The sequence below is a fragment of the Schistocerca cancellata genome, chromosome 3 (genome assembly GCF_023864275.1).
Source record: "Schistocerca cancellata isolate TAMUIC-IGC-003103 chromosome 3, iqSchCanc2.1, whole genome shotgun sequence".
NCBI lineage: Eukaryota > Metazoa > Arthropoda > Insecta > Orthoptera > Acrididae > Schistocerca > Schistocerca cancellata.
In genome coordinates, this window is record NC_064628.1 from 876,483,091 (window position 1) to 876,494,863 (window position 11,773).

At 46.1% G+C, this 11,773-nt stretch overlaps 1 non-coding gene across 1 annotated transcript; it reads right to left on the reverse strand.

Moving 5' to 3' along the window:
* Window positions 1-6,258: 6,258 nt before the first annotated feature.
* Window positions 6,259-6,332, reverse strand: Trnas-cga (transfer RNA serine (anticodon CGA)). The gene has a single exon. It is a non-coding gene; the product is annotated as a tRNA-Ser (tRNA).
* Between the last annotated feature and the right edge of the window lie 5,441 nt (window positions 6,333-11,773).

Below are 11,773 nucleotides of genomic sequence, written 5' to 3' on the forward strand. Positions count from 1 at the left end.
GAAGAAATTACTGAGAATATGCGTTTGGAACACAGCGTTGTATGTTAGTGAAACATGGAGTGTGGGAAATCCGGAACAAAAGAGAATCGAAGCATTTGAAATGTGATGCTACAGAAGAATGTTGAACATAAGCAACGAGGAGGTTCACCGCACAATCGACGTGGAATGGAGTATATGGAAAACGTTGATAGGAACGATGGACAGGATGGTAGCACATCTCTTAAGGCATGAGGGAATAACTTCCGTGGATCTAGAGTTAGTAGCAGAGGATAAAAATCATAGAGGAAAAAAGAGACTGGAATACATCCAGCAAATAATTCAGCACGGAGCTTGCAAGTGATACTCTGAGATGAAAACGATGACACAGGAAGGAAATCGCGGCGGCTCGCATCAGAACAGTCAGAAGACTAAGGACTTAAAGAAATAAAAAAAGATTTTAAAGAGAATGTCAACTTCCCTCTGCTACATCTGTTATCATTCCATGTTACTAGGTCCAATAACGTCAATGCGACCACCGCCTATATTCGATGTCAAAGTTCAGTAACCACTCACAAATAGCAGGTGGCTGAACTAGTAGTGGAAGGTACAGGGTGAGAATGATTGATTATTGAACTATTAAAAAAATACCGACGGCACACACTTTATTCAACGTCACTACAGATACCCAGATTTAGATTATGACATGTTCGAAACGCCTGCCATCATTGGCGATGGATGGCGCAGACGAATAGCGAACTTCTACATCACTCTCTGAAGTGTCGGCACATCGATGCTGTCGATGACCTCCTGAATGGCTGTTTTCAGTTCAGCAATAGTTTTGGGGCTACTGATGTACACCTTGTCTTTAACACAGCTCGACGAAAATGAGTCGTATGTGTTAAGATCCGGAGAACATGGCGACCAGTCGAGGCCCATGCCAGTAGCGTCTGTGTACCCCAGTGCCAGAATGCGCTCCCAAAAGTGCTTCCCAAGGACATCAAACACTCTGCTGCTTCGATTAGGTAGAGTTCCTTATTGTATGAACCGCATCTCGTCGAAATCAGGGTCACTTTGGATGAAATCTTCTTCTGAAACCATCACGTACCGTTCGGTAGTCACCGTGCCATCGAAGAATATCGCACCGATTATTCCGTGACTGGACATTGCACACCACACAGTCACACGTTGAGGATGAACCGACAGACCGTGAAATTAGCCAATTTTCCTTATTGACGAAACTGTCCAAATGAATGTGGACTTCGTCGCTAAACCAAACAGTACGCGCATACAAATTCCTAGCATGCTCCGCTGCCAACTGTGCAGTTTCAACGTCCAAACACAAACCGTTCAGAAGTTATGACGATTTTATTTCATATAATTCAGTAACTTTCATAAGCGTTTCGGGAGATTCGGGAAAGAGTGCAGCCGTTGTCGTGATGCTGAAACGGAGCGATTTACAGTCTTAAGTAAGACTGTGGTCAGAGTAATCAGTGCAAAAATAATTTGACAACAAACCAAAAAATATACATATATCACATATGAACCTAAGAAAACCGCAGTTACATTTAATAATATGTCCAATCACTCACACCGTCGGTAACCACTTGATTTCTCCCAGACATGCTTCAAACCAAATTTTCTTCGTATTCACGTGCAAGAAACCTCCAAATGGGTCGAATTTACGTTGACAGCTTCTTCAAAGAGACGATCATTTTCCTTGCAACTTCCTTCTGATGTGACAACATATTTTCAACAGGATTAGCTTAGGCGATTGTTAGGGCCAATCTAGTACCTGTACACCTTTCTCCTTTTTCCGGTACCTGCAAAGCCTGCTGCCATGCTTCGCTGGAATCATTGTCCTCCTGCAGTATCCAGTCTTTATTTTTGTCGGTGAACCAACGTTTGGCAGTCAGCATCAATAATCTCTGATAAATTTGTAATACCTTAAATTGTCGGTAAACACTTAAAAATCGCCGAAAGCCAGTTTTGAGAAACATACCCAAATATGCATCTTTATGGGACGTTTGACGGTCCGTTGTAACAACGTGTTGGCGGCCTTTGACTAGGGTCCATGTGTACGTACACAGTCCCACAGAGAAGATTTGTCGGTAAAAATAACATGAATATGAAGATGGTATCTGTTCCCGAAAGAACAAATACCATTGATGACCGTGCAGCTTCTTTAGAATACCATAACTGTATGAAGATGGTATCTGAACAGATACCAACATATTGATTACCGTCAGTCTAGCCCCACAACCACATTCTGGGGTGACTCAATACGCAAGAGAAAGCAACGGCGAGCCTTTATGACGATGTGTAGACGGCATAAGACAGTGGACTCCTTCCGAGAGAAGCGGAAGGAAGAGCGCCAAACTGTAGTAGTCTCCTTGATTGTGTGTAGTTAATGACAGAGCAGTAGCACACCAATTGTCGTTACACTTTTGAGCACAAAGAGATTCGATGTGAATCCGCAAATCTTCACCTAGAATTACGAAAGAGAATTGTGGTTGGGGGGTGGGTGGGGGGGTAAGTATCTGCCTCTCTAGCCAAATGGTCAGACAGTTCATTCCCTGGGATGCCCAAATAGCTTGGGACCCACAGAAAAACTAAGCAGGCGGCACTGCCAAGGGCAGAGAGAAGGTCATTGACAGCAGAGACCAAAGAGTGACGAGAGCAGCATCGGTTATAGCCTGCAGACAGCTCATTGAGTCGTTGCGTATTAAAACACTGTGGAGGGAGATCTGAGTAACAAAATGGAAGGCCATGTTAATGGCTAGCAGCTCTGCTGTGAACACACTACAGGATCCCGGCAGTAAATAGTGTTCTGTGCAAGGACGAAAGAACCTTCAGCCTAGACGATAGTAGTATTCTCAGAATCTTCGAGCATGGAACGTACAAAACGCTGGTATATCATAGGGGCGACAGAGACATTAGGACACTGTAATAGGTCGGTCCCAATCCGCGGTCGAAGCACCATCCAAGGGGGTGGGGGGAGTAGGGACGGGGGGGGGGGGAAATGCACAGGTACTTCCTAGTGAGTGGAGATGGAAATCGCAACAGACGGAAGTGAGACACGTTCCAACCGGTAATCCTACCCGAGGTCAGGTATCAAGAGAAAGACATCCCTCGTTTATAAAGAAGACACGATATACGGGGTGGTCAGGGCATCGTCGAATGGCGATTGCTTAAGACGCCAGGAGTTGGCTCCATCGTATGTGCGCAGGGCGAATCGCAGCTTCTGTGAGGAGGCTGCAGACGGAACTAGTGCGAAAGTCACCAATAGCCACACGCACCCTATAATGACGAACACGATCAAGCATTTTCAGAGTGACTTTCGTCTTTCTTTGGCGTACTCTCAGCCTGTATTCTGCACTCATTACGTCATTTCTTCGAAAGGACTTGCTATTTTTCTTCCTTTCTACTGGAGATAGTAACGTTATCAATGAATCTTATGACAGATGTCCTTTCACCCTATTATTTGATCCACAGATCCGAAAATAATCTGTCATCGTAAATGAAAAATACAGTGTAATTTTGTGTGCTATTCGTATGATTGTAGCCTCTTACCGTTGCTCACTTTATGTCTGATTGTAAATGTTTCCTCAACTGTGAAACAGCACGCGCTCATATATTTTTTCTTTTATGTGTGAATCAAAATCGTCTAATGCATTATACATAATAGCTGAAATGCAAAAATCTGCTAAAATATCTGCTGTGCAAGGTGCCGGGATGGAGAACAGTTTGTACCTCTTTAATTCAGACGAATTTTGCATGAGAACAAGACATGCACTCGACCTCCTCCTTATCTACCACCTAATTAATTATGCGCACAACGGTAACATTGTGAACAGAGTGACACAAAAATAATCCCAGAGTGTCCCAGAGAGCATCCCAAAGAGACCCAGAGAGCATCCCAGAGTGCCCCTGAGAGCTAAAACACTAAGAAGAATCGCTTCTCGGCTTTTGGCAAGATCAATGTGTAGTTGATAAACAGATCTTCTACGGCGGTACGGCATGGCTGTGTGCTCCGTGCGGCTGCCTCGAGTCGAATGAGCATGCTGCTGCCTCAGAACAGGATGCGTACTTCCTGCCCCCACTCGCGCGCACAGCGCCAGCGCGCCTTATCGCTTCCGGTTGCGTTATCACCAACTTGATTTTAAAGCAACACGGGCCTAGTAATACTAGGGCCCGTGTTGCGCTCTCTCTCGCACACTCGCGTGGCTGCGTCGCTCAGCGGCTAAGTCTGCTTCAAGGTCATGCGCCTATAAGGCGACACACACAGCCATGTAGAGGTGTGCTTGGTAAAATGAGGAGTGCACACTCACAATAATTTGATAAAAATCGTAATCTACTCAGAAAAAAGAGAACTTTATCATAATAAACAACAGGAAATGGGATTCTGTATAGATCTACGAAATGATATGCGGATTAAATATTACAATGAGATTTACTATTTATCGGAACATAAATGTACATGATTGTCGACACACACAGTAGGTTAAAGGATAGGGTATATTGAAATATTATGAGAATAAGAGATGGCTCGAGAACAAGGTGCTCCTACTCTCTGTGATGCAATACATTGATGATAATGACTGGAGGTCCTAATGAATCAAATACTAATCTCCCGACTATATAGAAGTATCGCAATTAGTATTGAGAGCTCAAATGGGATCACATGGAGAAACCAGCAAGGTGGACTTGTAGCAAAGCGAGCTCGCGTGCTGCTGAGGGATTCAGTATAAAATTGATAAGGTCTTACAGTGCCGGAGCCGCAGAATACTGTACCAGTACTGAAATCTGCAGCACGTCGTGGGTAGGCAGCGTCCTGATGATGTGGGCGCCGACTTCTGCAGTGCAGCAACTCTGTGTCAACCCCTGGCCGCGAAGGCTGTCCGAGACTTCAAAGTTCTTCCGAAAACGAGCGACCAAGTCGCAAGACCGCCCGACTGCGAGGAGGATCAGATCCCGAATTTACTGCCCGCACAACGCAAGAGCGAAGCCAACATTGCTCTACTCCCTGCTCTCCTCGAAAACCGCGAATCAGCATTCAGTTCTGATTCCGAATTTCCCCCACACTGTCTCAGAGCATCATTCGCGCCAGTAGCGATCGTTCCCTCCAGTTTCGAGCAGGTCTTTATGACATCAACTAGCCTCAGTTTAAGTTGACCAATCATGCATCTGCTATTCAGCTGAGGGCACTGAACTTGCCGTTTGACCGGCTACGGAAACAACCTGCCTAGACCACCGGCCATCCGGCGCCAGACAGTCGCACCCAGCAGGGTACAGTCCACAAGTATTCTCAGAATCAAGAGGACAATGCAGTCAGTTGGTGCCAGTAATCTTCGTTCCAGACATGCCGGAACGGTAAACACATAAACTGCGGCGAAACTCAGACGTCTCGCAGGCCGTTTCGCCCTGCATACAGTAGGCGAAAGTCGACCGACGTCAGTCGTTCCGCCAGGCGCTTAGGCCTACTGTGCGAACCCCTCAGAATTCAGGGAAGTGCAGCCCGCAACCGGAAACGCAGTGTGCCGCGTCCACGGATGCTCGCCTCTTACAGGCCACCCAGGGAAGTAAAACAACATGTTTAGGAATCGAGTGAAAAGTATTTTTTGAGCTCTCAGTACAAATACTCTCAGTACAATAACCTTATTCGGTCTGTTACTACCGTGCAATGACATAGAACATTAATAAAATTGATGAAAATGAGAGGAGACGTGCAAAAGAGGGCATGGAACTTCTCAGCTGTTTCCCGCTAAAGAGGTGTATATGACACGATGACAAGCCTAGTTATCGGTAGGTAAGTACTTTACCGTGATACTTTCGTTAATTTATGAATCACGATTTCATCTGCATAGTGTCGGGACATTGCAGTGTGACCGCAGGAGGTACTTCAGCCAACCACACGGATGAGCCCAAGGTGAAGATGATAAACAACTCAATTAGAAACATCCTGGTAGATTAAAACTGTGTGCCCGACCGAGACTCGAACTCGGGACCTTTGCCTTTCGCGGGCAAGTGCTCTACCATCTGAGCTACCGAAGCACGACTCACGCTCGGTCCTCACAGCTTTCCTTATGCCAGTATCTCGTCTCCTACCTTCCAAACTTTACAGAAGCTCTCCTGCGAAACTTGCAGAACTAGCACTCCTGAAAGAAAGGATATTGCGGAGACATGGCTTAGCCACGGCCTGGGGGATGATTCCAGAATGAGACTTTCACTCTGCAGCGGAGTGTGCGCTGATATGAAACTTCCTGGCAGATTAAAACTGTGTGCACCGACCGAGACTCGAACTCGGGACCTTTGCCTTTCGCGGGCAAGTGCTCTACCATCTGAGCTACCGGAGCACGACTCACTCCCGGTCCTCACAGCTTTACTTCTGCCAGTATCTCGTCTCCTACCTTCCAAACACACAGTTTTAATCTGCCAGGAAGTTTCATATCAGCGCACACTCCGCTGCAGAGTGGAAGTCTCATTCTGGAAACATCCCCCAGGCTGTGGCTAAGCCATGTCTCCGCAGTATCCTTTCTTTCAGGAGTGCTAGTTCTGCAAGGTTCGCAGGAGAGCTTCTGTAAAGTTTGGAAGGGAGGAGACGAGATACTGGCAGAAGTAAAGCTGTGAGGACCGGGGGTGAGTCGTGCTTCGGTAGCTCAGATGCCGCGAAAGGCAAAGGTCCCGAGTTCGAGTCTCGGTCGGGCACACAGTTTTAATCTGCCAGGAAGTTTCAGATCAGCGCATACTCCGCTGCAGAGTGAAAGTCTCATTCTGGAAACTCAATTAGAGTTTGCTGGCATTGGCTAAAGAAAACAATAAGCACATATACCCTCCTGGAAATTGAAATAAGAACACCGTGAATTCATTGTCCCAGGAAGGGGAAACTTTATTGACACATTCCTGGGGTCAGATACATCACATGATCACACTGACAGAACCACAGGCACATAGACACAGGCAACAGAGCATGCACAATGTCGGCACTAGTACAGTGTATATCCACCTTTCGCAGCAATGCAGGCTGCTATTCTCCCATGGAGACGATCGTAGAGATGCTGGATGTAGTCCTGTGGAACGGCTTGCCATGCCATTTCCACCTGGCGCCTCAGTTGGACCAGTGTTCGTGCTGGACGTGCAGACCGCGTGAGACGACGCTTCATCCAGTCCCAAACATGCTCAATGGGGGACAGATCCGGAGATCTTGCTGGCCAGGGTAGTTGACTTACACCTTCTAGAGCACGTTGGGTGGCACGGGATACATGCAGACGTGCATTGTCCTGTTGGAACAGCAAGTTCCCTTGCCGGTCTAGGAATGATAGAACGATGGGTTCGATGACGGTTTGGATGTACCGTGCACTATTCAGTGTCCCCTCGACGATCACCAGTGGTGTACGGCCAGTGTAGGATATCGCTCCCCACACCATGATGCCGGGTGTTGGCCCTGTGTGCCTCGGTCGTATGCAGTCCTGATTGTGGCGCTCACCTGCACGGCGCCAAACACGCATACGACCATCATTGGCACCAAGGCAGAAGCGACTCTTATCGCTGAAGACGACACGTCTCCATTCGTCCCTCCATTCACGCCTGTCGCGACACCACTGGAGGCGGGCTGCACGATGTTGGGGCGTGAGCGGAAGACGGCCTAACGGTGTGCGGGACCGTAGCCCAGCTTCATGGAGACGGTTGCGAATGGTCCTCGCCGATACCCCAGGAGCAACAGTGTCCCTAATTTGCTGGGAAGTGGCGGTGCGGTCTCCTACGGCACTGCGTAGGATCCTACGGTCTTGGCGTGCATCCGTGCGTCGCTGCGGTCCGGTCCCAGGTCGACGGGCACGTGCACCTTCCGCCGACCACTGGCGACAACATCGATGTACTGTGGGGACCTCACATAGTCGCTCAAAGTCCGTCAACTGCACATACGGTTCACGTCCACGCTGTCGCGGCATGCTACCAGTGTTAAAGACTGCGATGGAGCTCCGTATGCTACGGCAAACTGGCTGACACTGACGGCGGCGGTGCACAAATGCTGCGCAGCTAGCGCCATTCGACGGCCAACACCGCGGTTCCTGGTGTGCCCGCTGTGGCGTGCGTGTGATCATTGCTTGTACAGCCCTCTCGCAGTGTCCGGAGTAAGTATGGTGGGTCTGACACACCGGTGTCAATGTGTTCTTTTTTCCATTTCCAGGAGTGTACTTTTAGAAAGGAACGTTCCTGACATAAGTGTGTTTCCTTGTATTGGGGAAGGAGGGCGCTGTGGAATATCAATAAAATTTACTGAGAAGTAATTCGGTTGGTGAGAATATGAAAACCAGCTGGTCAATGGACACGTAATGATAACTGTCTAGGAAATTGTACGTTATGGGAAGTGGACCAGTTTGCTGCAAGGACTGCTGGAGGTGCTTGAAACTTCGGTGGAGAGTCACTCTCGAACGCTTCTAGGCTTAACAAATGGCTATCAGTTGGAGCTGTTTCTCATAGGGATTGACGCATGGTCCAATTCAACATCTGAACCGTCATCCAGGAGAAGCAACACAGCCTGGTGATGAAATGCATATACCTACCCAAATAAAAGTCCACTTTGCAATATACTGTTTGTCTAAAAGTAACGCAAAACACATAGGAAATTGACCCTGAGATGAGCAGGTTATTTTTTCCCTATTGTAGTCTTACAAGGACATTTTGCGCATTGCACTTCTGCGATTCTCTGTATACTTGCAGGGTTAGTATTATTATTCATTTACTGATCCATGGATTACCTTACAATGCTATTAGATTTGTCATAGCAATCAGTGTTGATAGATAGCTCAAAAATATAAATACAGGTTGACTACACAAGGCGAATTGCATTGGTCCGGAAACGATCGAGTCGAAAATTACAAATGAAAGTAGTTGTGAGACCAATGACAGTAGATCTCTTTCACACCTTAAGGCTAGAGAACATGTCGTGTAGAGGAGATGTGTTTCAGCCGCAACGATGAACAAGTGCTCATAGCTCTGATGGTATGCTTTTTGATCATCACGGAATAATCCTGTATAAGTGTGCTTTATGAGGATAGGACGTGTATTGGACAGGTGGTCCACTGTATCCTTGATGAAGGAACCGTCCCGGCATTTGCCTGAAAAGATTTAGGAGGACCACGTAAAGCCTAAATCTGGATGGCTGGGAGGAACATGAACCATCCGCCCGAATATAAGGTCAGCATAGTAACAACAGCACTGCCACATTCGGTCTGTCTTTATTGTACGAAGTACCGTGTTATGAACAAAGTTTCAGTCCTCAACACACATCAAGGGCACCTGCTGACGCGTTCGCAATAAGAAACATGCTGCTATGCCTTTTATACTAACTGCTGTCTGATGGCAATCTTGTTTGTAAGCGTCTCCAAAGCCTTGATATATTTCGTAAAAGAACACATTGTATGTCATGACCAGACGAAATTGGAATTATCCGACAATAACTGTGGGTTCTTTGACAGCTCTGGGAGAAAGCTCTCTGGAACTACAACATATGAAATATTAGTGCACCTTTAATATTTACGGAATATTCCGTCGGTTCTTGGAGGAAGATAGATATATCAATAACTTGATAAATCCTTTGGGCACAGGAATGCTTAATAATTTACAACCATCCCTGACTATTAAAATATCACTTGATGCACTAATTAACAAACTGTTCTCCTGAAGTACGATGTTCAACATTTACAATAGTACATGTCCATCCGACAAGGGGACCCTCCATACTGTAAATCACGGATTTTGATGCGCTTCGAATATGTTGTAGAGGCACTTACCATAAATACCTGGCTATCTGGTTTTTTAGCGAATGGACCTTGGTTCTTGAGAAAATCGATTTTGAAGTTTATTGGTCACTCTGTATAACTGTAACATTACATAAATTTCGAGCAAGTTAGGGTAGCGCAGCGGTAAAGGTTCACGTTTACCACCCCGGAGGTACCGTGTTCGAATCATGCTTGTGTACACCTTTTTTCTTCAAAATCGACCGAATTTTTCTATTTTATTTCAAAGAATATGAACAAACAGTGTAAGGCATGTGACATTATAAAGATATATACAGTTATTAATTTTTTCAAATATTCATTCCGTTTGTGGCTCGCATCATATTCTCCCAATTCATTTTCATCGTTGAAATCTATCAATTCATCATCAATAATGATGTCTTTCGGCCAAAAGATCCTGTATTGCGATACATATCTCATCGTCAATTGCAACGGAATTGGCAGAGATCACGCTAGGCGGTGTATTCGTTACGAAATTCAAATCGCGGAGTAGATTTTCGACGTATTTATTGCCTTTGTGATTTCGCCTTTTGGTTCTTCGTTCAACTCCTCTACTTGTGGATCTTCTTCTGGCTGCACTACTGCAGAAACACTTGGTTCTTCCATTTCACAGAAGTTTTCTAACACACGGCACTAGAGACGCTTAGCGAGCAACTGACGCTGTAGTTAGATGTGAACGTAAAGGAATGCAACTCGCATCCTCCTTGGCCGCAAATAGGAGCTGGGGTTCCCGTTACGGCTAACGGTATTCACGGGAGAGGGGACTGTAATGGGCGGAGATCGATTTCAGGTAATATAAGAAGCGACCGTTGTACGAACATCTGGAACTGCAACTGCGAACCAGAAACGGAATGAATATTTGCAAAAATTAATAACTGAACATATCTTTATAATTTCGCACACCTTACACTGTTGATATTCTTTGAAATAAAATTGAAAAATTCGGTCGATTTTGAAAAAAATTGTAAACAAGCAGGATTCGAACACGGTACCTGCAACGCCGTAGCCGTCAAGATTTACCACTGCGCTACGCTCACGTGCTCGAAATGTATCTAACGTTACGGGTATACAAAGCACGCAATGAACTTCAAAATCGATTTTCTCAAAAACTAAGGCCCGTCGTTACAGATTGCAGCGAGGCTTCACTAAAGTTTGTGGTATCGATGTTGTTTGCCGTTTTTGGTGTTGCACCACCATCTTTGGACGACACCACATAGTCAGTTGGAGGCCTTAAAATGTATCGTTTTCGTATTGCGCTTTTGATTAATTTCGACTCTGAAGTCATTTTGAAGCACATAAATAGTACGAGGGCGGTTCAGAAAGTAACCTCCGATCGGTCACAGTGCGGGTTGTGGGGGGAGTAGCGACGCCATCTGTGCGTTCACGCACTCAACAGGTCAGTCGGCATCAAGCCGTGGTCGAGTGAACGTCGTACCTGCGCTAGTTTAGTTTTTGCGGCAGTTTGAAATGTGTGCTGCAATAGAAAACCCCGCCAAATGTGAAGTGCGTGCTGTCATAAGGTTTTTTACAGCCAAAGGATATTCTGCAGCAGCTACATCGTGAGCTTTGTGCCGTGTACGGACCAAGAGTTATGAGTGAAGGAGTTGTCCGTGAATGGGTACGTTTATTTAAAAGTGGACGAGAAAACGTTCATGATGAAGAGAGGAGTGGTAGACCATCATTGGTGACTGACGAACTCGTTCAGACAGTTGATGCAAAAGTTCGTGAAAATCGACGTTTCTCAATGTCGGAGTTGTCTACTGGTTTTCCACAGATTTCTAAGACTCTCTTGTACGAGATAGTGACAGCAAGATTGGGTTACCGTAAGTTCTGTGCACGATGGGTGCCCAAAATTCTTACCGACAACCACAAAACTAAAAGAATGGCCTCTGCATTAGACTTTCTGTCACGTTATGAGGACGAAGGAGAACCATTGTTAAACAGAATCGTGACCGGTGACGAAACCTGGATTAAGTACGTGAACCCTGAGACAAAAG